This window comes from Amblyomma maculatum, chromosome 11 (genome assembly GCF_055883805.1).
Source record: "Amblyomma maculatum isolate TAMU_Amacu chromosome 11, ASM5588380v1, whole genome shotgun sequence".
Classification (NCBI taxonomy): domain Eukaryota; kingdom Metazoa; phylum Arthropoda; class Arachnida; order Ixodida; family Ixodidae; genus Amblyomma; species Amblyomma maculatum.
In genome coordinates, this window is record NC_139354.1 from 81,436,069 (window position 1) to 81,454,883 (window position 18,815).

The 18,815-nt window shown below is 45.3% G+C and overlaps 1 protein-coding gene across 1 annotated transcript in view; it reads right to left on the bottom strand.

Annotated features, from left to right (window-relative positions):
* Positions 1–18,815, bottom strand: part of LOC146174262 (sodium-coupled monocarboxylate transporter 1-like) — a 69,025-nt gene that overhangs the window by 42,415 nt on the left and 7,795 nt on the right. The window lies entirely within an intron of this gene.

Consider the following 18,815-nt stretch of genomic DNA (forward strand, 5'->3'; position numbering starts at 1 on the left):
CCAGAGTTTGGGATTTATTTCCGAATATTCAAATAATTGTACACATGAATGCGGTTAGTCTCCTACTCAGCAAAATGCATCAGAGGGGTTCAAAACTGCTGAATGTCAACCTATGGTTTTGAAGCGGTAGCTTCACTGCCCTGGGACAAGCCAATGTGACCTTGTGCTTCCGATAACCTTCAAACAACTTCAAGGTCAAGTGAAAATAATTGGTTCGCAGCAAGGGAAAGGTGCAGTGTCTGCCACAATTGTTTTCGGAGGACGCCTTGCCGCGCAGTAGCAGACAGGAAAACGTTGAGAGGGAAATTTGGAGTGTTTCAATGCTGCTGAACCGAATGCCAAGCTATAGTTCTGAAGCAGTTGCTTCACTATGCGAACAAAAGCCAATTTCACCATGTGCTTCGAATGGCCTTAAGGTCAACGTTACTTCAAACAGCTTTAAGGTCAAGTTTGAAATAAAAAAAAATGGGTTCATAGGAAGACAAAGAAGCAGTATATCTCTTCCCTCTTCTTTTCTATGGACACCGAAAATACGCTGTGAGGGAGGCGATGGCGGTGAAAGTGGAAAGAGAGGAAGAGTAGCCGTAGTGAAGGGCTCAAGAGTAATTTAAACCAGAATCTTTAACGTGCACTGGCACCGCACAACAGCATAATTCTATTTTCTCAAGGGTAGGGTTCTGAAACTCTTATCTCCTCACTAGTTATCTCTCAGCAATTTAAACTGCGATTGTTGCTGACAAGTGTCTCTGAACGCAACCTGAAGTTAATATACACTCACATAAGACAGAGAATGATTACGGTGAAGGTATTTGCAGAGTGTAACCGTTGCAATACCATCACCCACTGGCTCTGTTCAAAACTGGTTTTGCGGTTAATAACAATCAAAAACATTCCATAATGCAACCTAAACGGGGAAACACCTCTGGAAAGATGTTATTAATTTATTTCAATGTTGTGGGTTGTAAAAAAAGACAGAAATAAGCACGCTGAGGGGATTCGAGCCGACAATTTACTGCTGAGATGAGTAGTGCTAATCCACTGTGCCACAGAACTGTTTTTTTCTTTATTGTCGGCTGCAAATGCAGTTCATAAAATGTGCTGGCAGCACTTTGTCTATCGCGGCATTAAAATCTTTTCAGTGATGCCAAAGCATCAAAAACAGCCGCACATTGAGGCGGATCTGGCAACGCTCAATACACCTCTCAAAAACAGAACTTTTCTTTTTTTAATTTCATGGAAATACTTGAAGACTGATTTAACCAGGTCGCATCCCATAACCTGTCATACACAGTGACACCAGCATCAAGCTCTGAATTGGTCCGCACATCGAAATTTCAGGAGACATATACATGCATTGAGTAAATGTAACCAGGCAGGAGGTCCCTCCTGCGCAGCATATACCCCGCACCATAGCACACTGTTCCCCGAAAAGACACTTCCAGAACATAGTAGCTCTTCGTGGGGATCTTTCATGCGGATTTTCCACAGGCTAAACAGTACCATGAGCACAAGAAGGTGACATGAAACCTCAGAAGTTTCCATTGTAGGCATAGAATCTTACAGTATAGGGCGCAATATTAAGGTCCTTCTTGACAGCCCGCTGAAGAATCCTCCCCCCCCCCCAAAAAAAAAATGCATCACAGCAATGCACAAAGCAATGACCTAAAGTGTCTGACTGCTGACAAAGGCGACTATCCACTGACCATGGCGCAAAAGTCCTTGTTGGACGAAGCCACGTTTTGACAGGTATGGTTGACATGGGAATTTTAAAACAGAAATACTTTGCGCCTGATTTTATATACATGATTTGCACCCACTTTAATACACTATTGTCTACAAAGGGGAGGTAAGGCTGCCAATACATCGGTACAGGAAATAACATGACAATCAGAACTTTTTTCATCTGTCTCCTGGATAGACTGTATAGGTATTATAAGGAACACCTTATGTTGACGAAATGGAATGTGTAAGAAAATTCCTTAAGAAAACACCACAAAGAACCCTTACTTCTATTTCCAGTGGGCGCAAAAAATTAGGCAAATGGGTACTAAATCATCTAATAGGATGAAGGGATTGGTTGTTGTGTTAAAAAAGAAAAATCTTGAAACAAGCTGCTGAGCAAACAAGTGCTGAAGACCAGCTCCACCAGCCTCCGGAGGGAGAAACAAATTGTCTCGACGCATAGGCTCCGATTGGCAGCCCCACACAAAAGTAGCAAAAATTCTATGCATAGACTCTACTTTTTATGCATAGACACAGATAATCTTCGAAATCAAGGAGAGTGCAAACTTGTGCTTGTGTAAATAGAGACAGCTCCCTACTTATCCAAGCCGGAGTTGGTATCCTAACTGATGAGCTTTCAGAATTCCAGTGAGGCCCACTATTGCGATACTGATTCGAGAGAACCCCCTAATGCTCTAAGTGTTCGGAGTCCCACCTGATGCAGGCAAACAAATTTTTTCTTCTACACAAGTGACCTAACCAGAGCCCGCTTTATTTATCAAGGTTAATAGACGCTCCCGAAATGTAATAAAAACGCTCCGTTACAGGAAAAACATCTTTCAAGCTCTTTTTATCAGGGCAGAAGCTGGTAATGTTATCAGTACAAGCCCAAATCAGCCTCACATTGCGATAGTGAGAAGCCACGGACTGATTGTGTCTTGAAGATACTAAGACATAGTGGCACAAGATATAACGAGAATAGCCAGGGCGATAGAGGACAACCCTGTCGAACATATGATTTAAGCTGAATTGGTTTGGTGAACATTTGATTAACTTCTGTCTTGTAGTAACCGATTTATAACAGTTCAATGCCTTTAAGCAAAAAATCTCCAATGTTTGCGCTCTCCCATACAGCAAATAAAACAATATGGCGAACCTTATCAAACGCTTTTGCCACATCAATTTGAATTAGGTCCACTTGATTGACCTCAGCTGACACTGTCTCTACCACGGAACCTCTGATATGAATATGGCTTTGGATACTACGGTCTTGGAGCCTACACACTTGGTGTGGTCCTAATAAACCTAATGCCACAAGCTGCACACGACAACAAAGACCCTTCGCAAATGTCTTATAATCTACATTGCATAAGGATATCGGTCAATACCCCTCAACAGTTTTCAATCGAAATGTGTCCACGGTTTTAGGGAGAACGCTTTCAATGAAGTGTTCGCGCACGGGATGAAAAACGGCTCGGCATGTCCAAATTGCATTTTCGTTTTGACAAAGCCTGGTGACCAGGACCATAATTAAATTGTATGCCATTTTGTTCGATGAATCTATGGTCAGGACACGTGTGCCATATGAGTCAAGCGGGAGCTGTTTCATTATTTTGCGGTTGAAAAAAATATTCCCCTCCCTCGAAAAAAACTTAAAATGTCTCAGAAAAATATTGGGTCACCGCAGTACAGGCATATATGCTCTAAGATTTCAGGTGTTTGGCAAATAAAACAGTTTATAATCCATGATATGAAAATAGACTTGTCATAAAGTCAAGTCTTAAAGAAGAGTCTGTATACAGCTTAAAAAATGTTTAACAGATCGAAATACTGTCATTTGTTTATATTCTTAAGCGCATCCTGTTCTGGGCCAGCGCGATGGGGTAAGCGGTACTTTGGTAGGAGAAGCATTGTGTCAATGAGGTCATTGCAAATTTTTTCTTAGAATATTGCTTAGATACTACGGCAAAAATGTCACCTTCAGCCTCCTGTAAGAAAGCACAACTTCACGGAGATAACCTGTCACTGTTCTACACATTTCATATGATGTCACAACGAATTCTGGAAGCAGTCCGCGTAATCGCACTTGTATGACCGTACGGAGAAATCGATCATGTTGATCCCGTAGATAATCAAACTGCGACTCAGCTTGCCCCAGAAGTTCAGTTCAGTCGTTCAGTCGTGTCCGACTCTTCGTGACCCTAATGACCATGTCACGCCACGCTTTCCGGTCTCTCACTACCTTCCTAACATCACATAACTTCATCTGCAGTGCCTCGAGGATGCCATCTAACCATCGCGTTCGCTGCCTACCCCTTCACCGGCGACCCTCAACCTTTCCCAACACCAAATCTTTCTCCAGCGACTCCTCTCTTCTCATCAGGTGACCAAAGTAGCTGAGCTTTAACTTTAGAATTTGACCCTCCAATGAGCAGTCAGGGTTTATGGTCGACAATATTGAATGATTTGATCTTCTGGCAGTCCAAGGAACTCTCAGGGGTCTTCGCCAGCATCACAATTCAAACGCGTCAATTTTTCGGCGGTCAGCCTTTTTCACAGTCCAACTCTCGCATCCATACATCACAACTGGAAAGACCATAGCACGAGTTATACGGATCTTGGTTGGCGGACTACTGTCTCTGCTCTTTACTAGGCGGTCAAGGCTAACCATTGCTCTCTTTCCAAGAAGCAGGCGTCTCCTAATTTAATGGCTGCAGTCTCCTTCCGAGATAATCTTAGAGCCCAAGAAGAGAAAATCTGTCACAGCTTCCACTTCTTGTCCCTTGATGCTCCAGGACATGATAGGGCAAGACGCCATGATCTTTGTCTTTTTAATGTTCAATTTAAGCCCAAACTTCTCACTCTCTTCTTGTACGCGCATCAGAAGTCTCTTGAGTTCCGCTTCACTTTCTGCCATTAAAGTGGTATCATCCGCATATCTAAGGTTGTTGATACGTTTTCCAGCAATCTTCACTCCAGCTGAAGACTCGTCCAGACCGGCCTTCCTCATGATGCACTCTGTATATAGGTTAAATAGGCAGGGCGACAGTATGCAGCCTTGCCTCACTCCTTTCTCAATCGGAAACCAATCAGTAAGACCATGCCCAGTTCTGACTGTGGCCTCTTGCCCTTCATACAGGTTCCTGAGGAGACAGATGAGGTGAATTAGAACTCCCTTGCCACAATCTGCTGTGATCTACGCAGTCAAACGCTTTCACATAATCAATAAAGCAGAAGTAGATGGGTTTCTGGAACTCTCTGCTTTTTTCATGATCCAGCGAAGGTTGGCAACTTGGTCTCTAGTTCCTCTGCCCTTGCGAAACCCAGCTTGCACGTCCGGAAGCTCCCGATCCACATACTGCTGCAGCCTACCTTGGAGGATTTTCAACATCGCCTTGCTAGCATGCGAAAAAAGCGCGATCGTGCGGTAGTTGGAACAATCTTTGGCACTGCCTTTCTTTGGAATGGGGATGTAAACTTACCTCCTCCAATCCTGTGGCCACTGCAGGGTTGTCCAAATCTTCTGACATAATGTATGCAGAATGTTAACAGCGTCATGGTTGAGGGTTTGAAGCAACTCAGCTGGAATGCCATCAATTCCGCTAGCTTTGTTCTTAGCAAGGCTGGCTAAGGCCCATTCAACTTCACTCTTCAGGATGCCCGGCTCGAGATCAGTGATCACAAACATCTTATGTTGGGTTTGCACATTCGGGTCCTTCTTGTACAGTTCTTCTGTGTATTCCTGCCACCTCTTCTTTATCTCTGCGGCTTCAGTGAGGTCCTTGCCTCGTTTGTACTTTATCACGCCCAGCTTAGCACCGAAGCTTCCTTTGATATCTTTGATTGTCTTATACACAGCTCTTGTGTTCCTTAATTGGCTGTTGTCCTCAACTGCTTGGCACTGTGTGTTCAGGAAGGCATTCTTATCTCTCCTTGCTATTTTCTGAAAATCCGCATTGAGAACCATGTATCTTTCTCTTTCCCCCATAACTTGTGCCATCCTCCTTTCCTCAGCTATTTGCAAAGCCTCTTCAGATAACCAGTTTGCTTTCTTGCATTTCTTTTGCTTTGGAACTACCTTAGTAGCAACTTCTTGTATTATATCACGAACATCAGTCCACATCTCTTCGGGCTCTTTGTCTTCTAGATCTAATTCTTGAAATCGATTCCTCACTTCCACAGCATATTCTAATGGAACTTGATCCAGATTATACCTGAAAGGCCTTCTAGTTTTCTGCGTTTTCCTCAATCGAAGCTTAATCTTGGCAACAAGAAGCTGATGATCGGTGCCAGAATCGGCCCCAGGCCTTGTTTTTACTGCTTGTATAGCGCTTCTCCATCTCTGCCGGCAAATAATATAATTGATCTGATTCCTGTACAGTCCGTGCGGTGAAGTCCATGTGTACAGGCGCCTCTTGTGCTGCTGAAAATGAGTATTCGCTATGGTCAGGTTGTTTTCTTGACAAAACTCTACTAGCCTCTGCCCAGCTTCATCTGGCTCACCAAGACCGAACTTGCCTGTAATTCCGGATATTTCTTCACTCCCTACCTTAGCATTCCAGTCTCCTATGAGAAAAACGACGTCTGATGATGGGGTGCGGTCTAAAAGGCATTGTAGGTCCGCATAAAATCTCTCAACGTCAGCTTCTTCAGCAGTAGTCTTCGGTGCATAGACTTGGATAACTGTTATGTTGAATGGGTGACCTTGGATCCGAAGTGAAATCATTCGGTCGTTTTTGGGGTTGTACCCTAGCACTGCTTTGCCCTTTCTTCTTTTTACTTTGAGAGCGACCCGATTCCTTCTCTTGGATTCGTGCCCACAATAAAAGACAGAATGGTTGCCGGAGTTAAATTTTCCCATTCCGGTCCACTTGAGCTCGCTGATACCCAAGATATCAATGTTCAATCTGTCCATTTCTCGCTTGACGATATCCAGTTTACCTTGCGTCATAGATCTTACATTCCATGTTGCTATGTGATGCATCTCCTTGCAACATCGGACTTTCCGGTCGCTTCCCGACACATCCACAACTGAGCCTCCTTTTGGCTTTAGCCTAGCCGCTTCATTCGTCCTGGAGCTACTAGGAATCGCCCTTTGTTCATCCCCAGTAACATGTGGGACACCTTCCAACCTGGGGGGCTCATCTTCCGGCGCCAGATCATTAATGGTATTGTGACTGGCCATAGGGTTTTCTTGGCAGGAAATACTGGAGTGGGTTTCCATTACCTTCTCCAGTGAATCACATTTTGTCATAACTCTCTGCCGTGACCTGTCTATCTTGGGTGGCCCTACACAGCAGAGCTCACGACTTCATCGAGTTTCGCAAGCCCCTCCGCCACGACAAGGCAGTGATCCATGAAGGGGAGCCTTTAGAAACAAGTGAATAAAACCAAAGCTCCCTTTTTTGATATGATGAAACAAATTCGTCTGGCTAGTTCGCTTCAATCTGGAGGCGAAAAGAAACACCGCAAATATTCGATGAAAATTTTGTAGAAGAACGGCTGATTTTGCGACTTGGTGAACCTTGACGGACAGCAATATAAGTGCGCAACAAAGACGTGACAAAGAGGAGAAGCGGACAACGACGCCGTTGGCCATGTGTCGCACACAGCACATTCATTATGCACTAGATCTTGGAGATAAGAAAGAGGTTGCAGACAGTGGCTCGTGCAAAATTTGACAGACATCTGCCTTGCCATACATCAGACTTCTTCCTTGCACTAACACTTCATCAGACCAATATGCGTCCGTATCGCAATAGCTGTCATGTGGCACACCGAGGTATTGCGTTGGAACAGTAGATCACTGCAACCAAAAAAATGTTCTGGCACGACGTCACAAAAGCCATGCAAAAATGCATAATTTTTAAAACAGTTCATCTTGGTTCCGGTAGGTTTACAATATTGTTCAACAAGAGTCGTGACTTGTTTAATGGTTGGATGGTTTGTGGGGTTTAACGTCCCAAAGCGACTCAGGCTATGAGAGACGTAGTAGTGGAACACTCCGGAAATTTAAACCACCTGGGGCCCTATAATGTTCACTGATATCGCACTGCACACGGGTGCCTTGCTTTCCGCCTCCATCGGAAAGCGGCCGCCGAGGCTGGTATTCAATCCCGCATCCTTGGGAACAGTAGTAGAGCGCCGTAACCACTGCACCACACCGGCTGGGTGAAGGTGGGGTAGAAAACGGAAAGAAATGATATTTACGCGCTCAAGAACTGTTATGAGCAATAAGGTGATAGCGTTTAGGGCTCGTTCTACTGTAGTTTAGTTAGTAGTAGTGGTAAAAACACATTATTTTAGAGCCGAAATCAACAGCTCAAAATGAATTTTGCCTGCCACACCAGGCAGAGCTTCTCTTCTTCGTAAGGAGAAGCCCGCCATGTATGCCTGGTGTAATGAGTGTGTGTGAATTTTGCGAAGGGTATGAGCCTAGGAAACAGAGAGACGGAGGTGTGGGGCAGGGTGAATGGCGAGCTCCTGCCCTAATTCTGTGTAGTATTGCGTTATGGCTTTCCCGATCAGAAGACTCTCGTCACACAACGATGGGCAGAACCAGAGGATTGCTGTAGCCCGGTTAATAGTTTCGCGGGCCAGCTGATTACACAGCTCATTTCCAGCAATCCCTGAATGCCAAGGTATCGATCTCAATGTGACTGCACGAGGCTTCAGATCAAAATGCGCCATATCTAGGTCAGCGTGCATATTTGGGGGTATGGTTCTCTTTTGAAAGGCATGGAGGGCGGCCTGAGAATCACTGTACGCAACGTGTTATTCGGTCGGGGGAAGACGAGTGAATTCCTGGACAGCATGCCCAATCGAAATAATCTTTATGGTAGTACTGTCCGGTGGGTCTAGATGTGGACCACTAGTGGAATAGAGAGAATCAGGGAAGAGAGGGGAATGTATGATCTTGGCTGCAGCACCCAGGGATCCGAGTATGGAGGTGTCGGTTAACTCTAGGGTGTGACTGTATAGGGGCGGCGAGTGTCGGACAGCCTAGGCTTGCCTGCGCGTGCAGGGTGAAGGATTCGGGATATATTGCAAGGAATTGGTGCTATACGAAGGTTGGAGACGTATGGGTGCCCAGGGACCTGAAGTGCAATGGGCATGTGATTGATTTGAGCATGGGAAATGATCCATCTGCCTTGCTGTGTAGATGACAGGCGAGCAAATTGACGGTCACGATGGAGATTGAGGAGGAAGCGTTAAGGGAGAAATAAGCCGGTGTCGTAGGGACGTAGTGTAGAAGTTTGTATAGGATCTTGGAGGGCCGCTTTGCAAAGCGTGTGCAGAGCGGATTCCAATCTGTCTACCTGGGTTTGCGTTAGAAAAAGATATGGGACATAATGAAGGACTTTATTGAGCGCGAGGGCTTGAACAATACAACAGACTTGAGCCACATGGAGGCGCAGTGCCGTCTGCCTACAAGGCGTACAAAATGGGTGACGGTGTGACAGAAGAAAGAGCTTGTTTTAGAGCCTGCACGTTTTTTGCGAATGAAGTGGCATGCCTAAAACGCGATATCTTGAGACTGCGAGGATATGTAGCGAGTTCAAATTGAGAGAGATAAAGCGGTTGGGCTTTATACTGCCTCTCTGTTTCGCCTCCATTGAAACGCACCCACTGGCGTTGAACCCGGGAAATTCGACACAGTAGGTGGACACCTATCCACTGCGTTACTACAGCGGGCCAACGCGGTTCCGTTGTGGATTAGTGAAATTGTAAACTGGTTCAGAAGGAAGGAATGGCGCAGTATTAGCCATAGTTCTGGGTCGACAATGGAGCCATGTCATGAAGGAAGAAAGGAAGTAGGAATTATAAGAGGTGCCATGATGGAGTCTTCAAAAAGCCTCTGCAGTGAGCTAAATTTCGCGGCCACTGTCGGCACAGTCACAGCAATCAAGTGCCATTTGCATATTTGGCAACAAACGTTTCTACCACCCTAGCCATAAACACTAAATAAAAGAAGAGCTCCCAAAACACTGCCTGCGTGGCTCCAGATGACAGTTGACTGATTACTGGTTCAGTTCAGTTTAGTCGTTCAGTCGTGTCCGACTCTTCGTGACCCTATGGACCATGTCATCTGCAGTGCCTCGAGGATGCCATCTAACCATCGCGTTCACTGCCTACCCCTTCTCCGGCGACCCTCAACCTTTCCCAACATCAAATCTTTCTCCAGCAACTCCTCTCTTCTCATCAGATGACCAAAGTAGCTGAGCTTTACCTTAAAATTTGACCCTCCAATGAGCAGTCAGGGTTTATGGTCGACAATATCGACTGATTTGATCTTCTGGCAGTCCAAGGAACTCTCAAGAGTCTTCGCCAGCACCACAATTCAAACACGTCAATTCTTCGGCGGTCAGCCTTTTTCACAGTCCAACTCTCGCATCCATACATCACAACTGGAAAGACCATAGCACGAGTTATACGGATCTTGGTTGGCAGACTAATGTCTCTGCTCTTTACTAGGCGGTCAAGGCTAACCATTGCTCTCTTTCCCAGAAGCAGGCGTCTCCTAATTTCATGGCTGCAGTCTCCTTCCGAGGTAATCTTGGAGCCCAAGAACAGAAAATCTGTCACAGCTTCCACTTCTTGTCCATTGATGCTCCAGGACTTGATAGGGCAAGAAGCCATGATCTTTGTCTTTTTAATGTTCAGTTTAAGCCCAAACTTCTCACTCTCTTCTTGTACGCGCATCAGAAGTCTCTTGAGTTCCACTTCACTTTCTGCCATTAAAGTGGTATCATCCGCATATCTAAGGTTGTTGATGCATTTTCCAGCAATCTTCACTCCAGCTGAAGACTCGTCCAGACCGGCCTTCCTCATGATGCACTCTGCATATAGGTTAAATAGGTAGGGCGACAGTATGCAGCCTTGCCTCACTCCTTTCTCGATCGGAAATCAATCAGTAAGACCATGCCCAGTTCTGACTGTGGCCTCTTGCCCTTCATACAGGTTCCTGATTACTGGTAGGGATTTACTAATTGTAGTTGTCCAATGGCGTTTCGAACATTGTATAAACGGCCCGAAAATAGGGAGAAGAAAGAGAAAATAGATTTAAGGTTCTAATGTGTTATACAGCGCCTACATGGAGTCCGCGTATATAGGAAGGCATTCCCATTCTTTGAAGCTGCTCCATTGTGCCTATAAAACAATATATTTCATTCCCTCGCTTGTTAGAGCCAGAGAGGCCTCTTGGTAGTTCGAAAGACTGGTGACAATATTGCCGCGAAACTTTCAAAACTATATTTGTTGTTTTTTAGCAGCCGCCGGCATGCGGCCTTATACTGTGATTCTGTCACGCATATCGATTCTGTATTCTTTTATTAATGCTCGATGTCGCGCGAGGCACGTTCACCAGTTTCTTTGTCGCTCAAGAAGCGCCGACATCTGTCTCGCAGATTACGGACACTCGTGTATGTTTCTACAAAGCTCCAGATTGTGCTAGTAATACTTTGCGACGTTATGTAGATGTTTCTGAGCCGCATTTGAATTGCGCGTGGACGTATGCGACAGGCATTATGGGTTGGACGATCGACGAGCACGTTTGTTGCTTTCGTCGCTAATTTGCATAGTTTATTTGCGGGCGCAAGTCAACCCAATACAGAGTTAATTTCGGTAGTATCACGCCCGTGTCATCTTTTCGTGTCTACGTCCTTGTCACCACTACGTGATATCTAATGGAGATGCTGCTCTTCGAGTCCCGGTTTACCCTTTCAAGCCAAGCCAACAGTCATATTCCTGTTGCTACTTAAGCCAGCCGCTGGCATAAAGGGCTCCAACCCGAACACGGTCTGATGTCGGACCCAATTCGATCTCGGAAAGTATCAACGCTGACAATGGCAAAGCCTATAGCCCCGGTTGTTTTCGTTTAACCCGTAAGCCCCCTGTTTTTATGGACGACCGAACGAGGATGCAGAATAGCTTGACCTGTTCGAACGCGTGGCAACTTTTAACACCTGGAACAACGAAACGAAGCTCAGGCAAGTCTACTTTTTTCTGGAAGGATCTGCCAGAATATGGTTCGAAAATCATACGGCCACTTTGAACGATTGGGCGATTTTCAGAAAAGAGTTTTTTACTGCCTTTGCAAGTGTCGTCCGAAAAGAAAGAGCCAAGGCTCTCCTTCAATCAAGACTTCAACTCCCTAACGACGCTGTCCTGGCATACGTTGAGGCGATGAAACTCCTCTTTCGCCGCGCCGACTCTAACATGACCGAAGGATAGAGAGTGAAAGTTTTTAATGCGAAGGGTTAAAGAGTCTTTTTGCAGGGCTTGTGTGGAATCCGCCAACAACCATGGCGGAATTTGAAGTCGAAGCGTCTACCATCGAGAAGATGTTGGACACCTGGCAGCACCACTACGAACGGCCTGTCGAACCGGTCTACGCAAGCTCCTACAGCAGAGCTTCTGAGTGCGGACAGAGCCATTGGGATCTTATCCAGACGATCGTGCGAGAGGAGCTCCGCTGATTGCTGCCATCATCCAAACAACCCCAGGTGGCGAAGCTCGTGGACGTCGTTCGTGAAGAAGTCAAACAGGCACTGAGGGTTCCTCAGGCGACGGCTTCGACTGCTCCAGTGCAAAAAGCAGCAACCATGAACTATCCACTGCAGTAAGTCGTTCTGCACCTCGAAGTTAACTTCCAGAGGACCCTCGACGGTACCGCCCTGTTCTTGAAAGCCGCCCCTTGGCCCCCGCCCGCCATTCCGACCAATGACCTCCAATCCCCAGGAAGTGCTATGCCTGGAGGACTGCTAACAACCGGCCATTATTCTTCCTCTGCGGTGATTCCGGCCACATTCTGCGCCACTGTTCGTACAGACCAATCGGTCACCGCGAATTTGCAGTCGACGCTCCATGACAACGCCCAGCTTAACGACCGCCAGAAATCGACAACTATCTGCGTAGCGGCAAGATTGAGCCACCAAGCCATCTGCTCAGGTCCCCATACAGGTACAGGGCCAGCTTTGCGTCGCCAGGCCGTAACTACGATGAGAGTGTGCGCTGAAGGTCCCCAAGGGGAAACTAAATAGCGCAACCTTTGGAGTTGAGGTTGCTTCGGTTGCTTCACGGTCGAAAACACGAAGAGCCTCCGTCATCGACGAATACTGACGACGACGCAGCCATTATATCGCCGCTCCACAAGATGACAACGTCGACGAGGTCGCAACCAGAGTTCAAGTTGACATAGCCGCCAGCGAAGTGACGATGGTGTGCCACCGACGCAACCTCAGCACGAGACGAAGCAGAGATCGAACACCGAAGCCAAAGTGCAATACTAGGACGTGAACAAGCAACCTTAAGGTTGCTGCCGACGGTCGCAGAGTCACTTCCCTAGTAGACACCGGAGCTGAAAATTCATTCATCAGTAGACCCATTGTCCCTCAGCTCAGGAAAATAAAGAGCGCTTGGGATATCCCGCTATTCTGCACCGCTGGTGGCAACCTTATTACGCCGTCCGAGCAATGCACCGCAAGCGTAAGAGTGAATGCGCGTATTTACGCTACCAGCTTCATTGCCTTGCAGCAACGTAATTTTGGGTATGGAGGTTTTGAGCGAGAATCAGGCTGCCATTGACCTCCGCTAAAGCTCATTAAGCTCTCCAAGGACAAAGCAATATCTTCCACGACGACTTCGACGCAACACTTCAGTCTGAACGTCCTCGACGATGTATTGAGTATACCGCCCCGATCAAGCATTGTCCTCTCTTTGGCTACTAGCGACATCAAAACTGCTGAAGATGTCGTCAAAGGAAACACCTAGCTGCTTTTGGAGCGTGGACTAAACGTCGCCAGAGGCGTCGCCCGATTCCATCATGAACAAGCTCGAGTGTTTGTCACAAACTTCACCGTAGAATACCGGCCCCTGAACCGGGCATGACGATTGCTTTCTTTGACGAGCTAGCAGACACCCGACAAGTATTCCTTCCCCAGCCAACTTGAAGACGGTGCACCCAACAAAGCCAAGCAGCCCAATTTCGACATCAACCTAGTTCTCCCGCGAGACAACCAAGATCGGATTCACACTCTGCAGAGTCGAAGGTACGGCAAAATCCGTTGGCAAAGCATCGCATCATCATGCATGAACACGCTCGACCGCTACGTCAAAGCCCCTAGCATGTATCGCTGCGAGAACACCAGGCCATACGCGATCAAGTTGAGGAAACGCTACTTGATGACGCGATCCAGCCATCGAACAGCCTCTAGAGTGGCCCCAGTCATTTTGGTGAGAAGAAAGACGCACACTGCGCTTATGCGCTGATTCGGGAGTGCATTTGGTTGTTTAGTGTTGCTTCCATAGCCACAAAACCTTGGCCCGGGTTGTAGTGGCAGCTATTTCGCTGCAGCCAGAATGCTCCAACCAAGTATGTTTCTTTTTTCATACCGTGGTTGCATACAACACGACGGCAGCTTTCTTTTATCCTCGGCTCCTATGAACGGGAAGGAGAATGTGGAATGATATAGCTGTAGCATTACACTGCGACGGTACGGGATTACGTTTCCTTTGGTTGATTGTTCTGGGTGAGTATATGGCTTAAGTAAAACCTGTTCTGTAACTCCAGTATGGCGCGAGAAGTGACTCTGGAGTGATCAATTTGCAGTTCGTACTAAAAAGATGTACCGTTTTGAATCCTGTAGACTCTTGGAGCTTGCAAGATGCCCAAATGATTACGCGCTTTAATCAATGAGACTGCGTTAAGAGCCCGAATTGCACAAAACCAGACGTCCAGGTTGTTGGAGTTGGCACTGAGCTGGAAACCACGAGCAAGCTTTCTTGAAATCAGGTTTGTTTGGTTTATGGGGTTTAATGTCCAAATGAGACTCAGGCTATGAGTGATGCCGTACTAAAGGAGTCCGTGAATTTCGGCCAGCTGTGGTTTTTTAACGTGGACTCAAATCGCACAGCACACTGGCCTTAATTTTCCTTCCCCTCGAAGAGCGGACACCGCTGCTGAAATTCGATCCCGCATGCTTGTGCACAAAATTTTGGCTCTCTAGATACTGCAACACCAGGGTGGAGCTTTTAAAATTCGTAATCGGCAAGTGACATGGCTGGGTACTGATCAAGGTTGGCGCATTGGCGACGCTCAGAGTTTAGATGACATAACACTGATGTGGGAAAGGGCAAACTCGCATAGCTCAACATAAATGATAAAGGAGTGGAGGGGAGGGGGGGGGGGGAATGGCCACCGACAGCAGAACCCTTGGGTGTCCAGGGAGGCGAACTACTTCTAGATAACACATACAAATTTATGCTGCCTCTCTGAAGGATGGCTTAAACCAAAGAATTAACGGTGTTTTTAAAGTGACTGCAGTGGTCATTTCCTGACTCTCTAGATACACGCATACATTTCTATTAGTAATGTTTTCTGTAAGAGATATTATGAGCGACTGCATGTGCATGGTTCGTCAACTGCTCAGGTCTAATGAAGAAAGTTGTACTGCCGCCTTTATCTCAAGATTATTGTATTGTTTCAAGTTCAGGCGCGGCCCCGTTGGGTTCTGTTGCATTCTAATCACAACCCTTCCATTTAAGTTTACCTTTTTGTTTATTCAATTTTCTATGAGTTTATTCTGTCCTATTATGGAAGTAGATTTATTTACGCGAGAATATTCCAATGCATGAAGAGTGAACAATTTCGTTCAGCAGTGACTTCTACAAGCAACACCGATTATATTGGTCAACGGTGTAGGCAACAATGTTTCCTTATTTTTTTCGCTTGCGCTGTTTGGCGGAAAGGACGGAATAAGAGGTGCGTTAGAAGGATGTGCTTAGCCGGGATGTCGCACAGGAAGCCAGCGCTTTGGAAGCAGATATGAACAGTTTTAGGGAAATACAAGTATCAAACATATTCTCTGGCCCGCGATTGAACCATGTATTTAAATAGAAGCGCCGGAAAACTAAGGGCTACTATGATTGGTTAAAGCTAAGCACTGTGTTTTATAAATAAATTTAAACAAGCTTTAGAGAAGCATATGCCGGAAAAGCTCAAGCTTTGTGCATTGAAAACAGAAGCTGGAGCATAAACATTTCTGATATTTCTTAAATCATAATTAAACCATCGTAAGCAATTTGCCGTCATTAACGAAAGTCAACTTTGATTATTAAATGTCCCTTCAGGTGTGCCGCAGGGCCGCATCTTGGATAATGTTTTTTAATATTTACATAAATAATATAGTAAACACCAGCACACCTGCATCCTACAATATTTATGCAAACGACAAAAGCCTTTTTTCCAGTCAACTAGGGTTGACGAGCTTACGGATTTCGCAAATATTAGAGTACCAAAGCAATTTCAGTGAATTCAGATAAATGGTTTGCAAATTAACGTCGCCAAACAAAAACCATGTCATTTATTCCTGTACAGAGGATTTTAATCGGGAGGTCGATATATAAGAGGTTAGGAACAAATAAAAATCATTAAACAAAGCAAAAACATTGCCAGCGGCCTTCAGTAAACATCTAAATTGGAATGCCCACTTGGAAGGCGTGGCCGGAAACCAAGCAAGAGCTTGTGGCGTGTTGTGCAAGGTTTTAATGATGCTTCCGAACAAATTTCAGGTAATTCTTTATAATATAATTTTGCCCCTCATATTAATTAGTACAGTCTTGTCATCATCATCATCATCATCAGCCTGATTATACCCACTGCAGGGCGAAGGCCTCTCCCATATTTCTCCACTTAACCCGGTTCTGTGCTAGCTGCATCCACTTGACCCCTGCGAACTTCTTAATCTCATCCGCCCACCTAACTTTCTGCCGCCCCCTGCTACGCTTTCCTTTCCTTGGAATCCAGTTTGTTACCCTCAGCGACCATCGGTTATCCTCTCTTCGCACTGCATGTCCTGCCCATGTCCATTTCTTCTTCTTAATTTCCACTAGAATGTCGGTAACTTGAGTTATTTCTCTGACCCACACTGCACGCTTTCTATCTCCTAATGTTACCCCTACCATTTTTCGTTCCATAGCCCTCTGGGTTGTCCTCAACTTAAGTAGAACTCTCTTGGTTTGCCTCCACGTTTCAGCCCCACAGGTGAGTACAGGCAAGATGTAACTGTTGTATACTTTCCTCTTGAGCGATACCGGTAAGCTGCTAGTCATGATCTGCGAGTGCTTGCCAAATGCGCTCCATCCCAATCTTATTCTTCTTGTTATTTCCTTTTCATGGTCCGGATCTGCGGTTACTACCTGTCCTAAGTAGGCATATTCGCCTACTACTTCCAGTATTTCGCTACCTAATGTAAACTGCTGTTCCTTCCCGAGGCTGTTGAACATTACCTTAGTCTTCTGCATATTGATTTTCAAGCCTACCTTTCTACTTTTACTGTCTAGGTCATCAATCATTATTTGCAGTTCATCCCCCGAGTTGCTTAGCAAGGCAATGTCATCAGCAAACCGCAGATTACTGAGGTATTCTCCATCTACCCTAATCCCTAACTGCTCCCATTCCAAGTCTCTGAATACTTCCTCTAAACAAGCTGTAAATAGTACTGGGGAGATTGTGTCTCCTTGCCTAACACCTCTCTTTATGGGAATTTTGTTACTTTCTTTATGCAGAACTATGGTTGCTGTGCAGCCACTATATATATCTTCCAGCACTTTCCCGTACGGCTCGTCTACCCCCTGATTTCGCAATGCCTGCATCACCGCCGAGGTTTCAACTGAGTCAAATGCTTTTTCGTAATCAATGAATGCTATGTATAAGCGCTGGTTATAGTCTTGTATGGACGGACAAAACTCAAGCAAACTTTACGAAATAGCTGTCATTGCCAAAACCATACAATTTTCATGTGGGAAACGCCTCATATGATGCTCATACAAGATAACTTTTGCTTCTTATGTACTCCTTATACATCACTTGCACAAACTTAATCTTGTTATGAAGTACACAGTATCAAAACTAACAAAGGCGCTATCCTGAGCTTATGTACCTTAAGAAGTCCATTTAAAGCACCCTGTAAATTCAGGAAAAGAGAATACTGGTCAATGCCCTCGTCCTGCAACAATCAGAGTCGACACGTGCTGCGAAATCACATGCCTGCTTTTTTTAATTTCCTACAAAAATATAGATATATACCAGCGTAGCAACGACAACTGGCAGAAATGCTTTATTCTAAAAGAAACATAGGTTTAATTATGTTCATTTCACAGATAGCAGTTGATTTTGTACTAATGATGTATTGTAATCCAATCTAATAGTTTATTTTTCACTTTCTAGTACGTGAACGTCTGTGCACTCCATTATATCAGGCGCTTTGAACCTACTAGGGAGATAATATTTTTCAATAAAATATAGTTCTTTCGTTTGTTTTGGTTCATTATATATGATAATTGTGACGAGTTAATATAGATAAATGGCATATCTTAGATCATTTTTTCAGACACATGGCAACTGTCTCTAGCTGTCTCTAGTGCACATTCTGTTGCATACTGTTTTGTACCTACATGCATATATATATATATATATATATGTATATGACAGTCTGTCGGTCATGTCAAACAGCAAACAGGGGTAGGAGCCTGGTCAAGCCACCGCGCTTGTAGCTTTTTGTTCTTACTCTAGCCTTTCTTTTCCGTTCGTCAGGATGGAACATGGTCAATAAAATTTATTTGATTTCATTTTATTTCTTAACCGTGCCAAACATCTCATGACGGTGGGTACAAAACCTATCACAATGCCGGTTTTGCGTGCAGAAGAAGCCCGAAACTGTTTTTTTTTTCTAATTTAGACTTGGCAAAAGGTATATGGACAAATGGCTACTATGAGTTGAAAGAAAACATCAAGATCTATTTTTGCGGCCGCTCGTTCAGATTTCGTTATTCGACTGCGGCTTATTTATAAAACATGGTACGTATGATTTCGTACGGCCATGATGGCGTTGACTGGCCAATTAAGTGCCTTCAGTGATGCTCCTTCCATGTTCGCTTCCCGACTCTCAGCCATAGTCACTTAGGCGGTCACAGTGGCAAGCAAGATATCGAGAGTAGGAGCCTATGCCTGTTAGGCACTAGACGATGAAGTTCAAAAAGCGAACACACAGAAGCGAAAACGCCCGCCTACTCTGAAGGGCATTCCGCACATG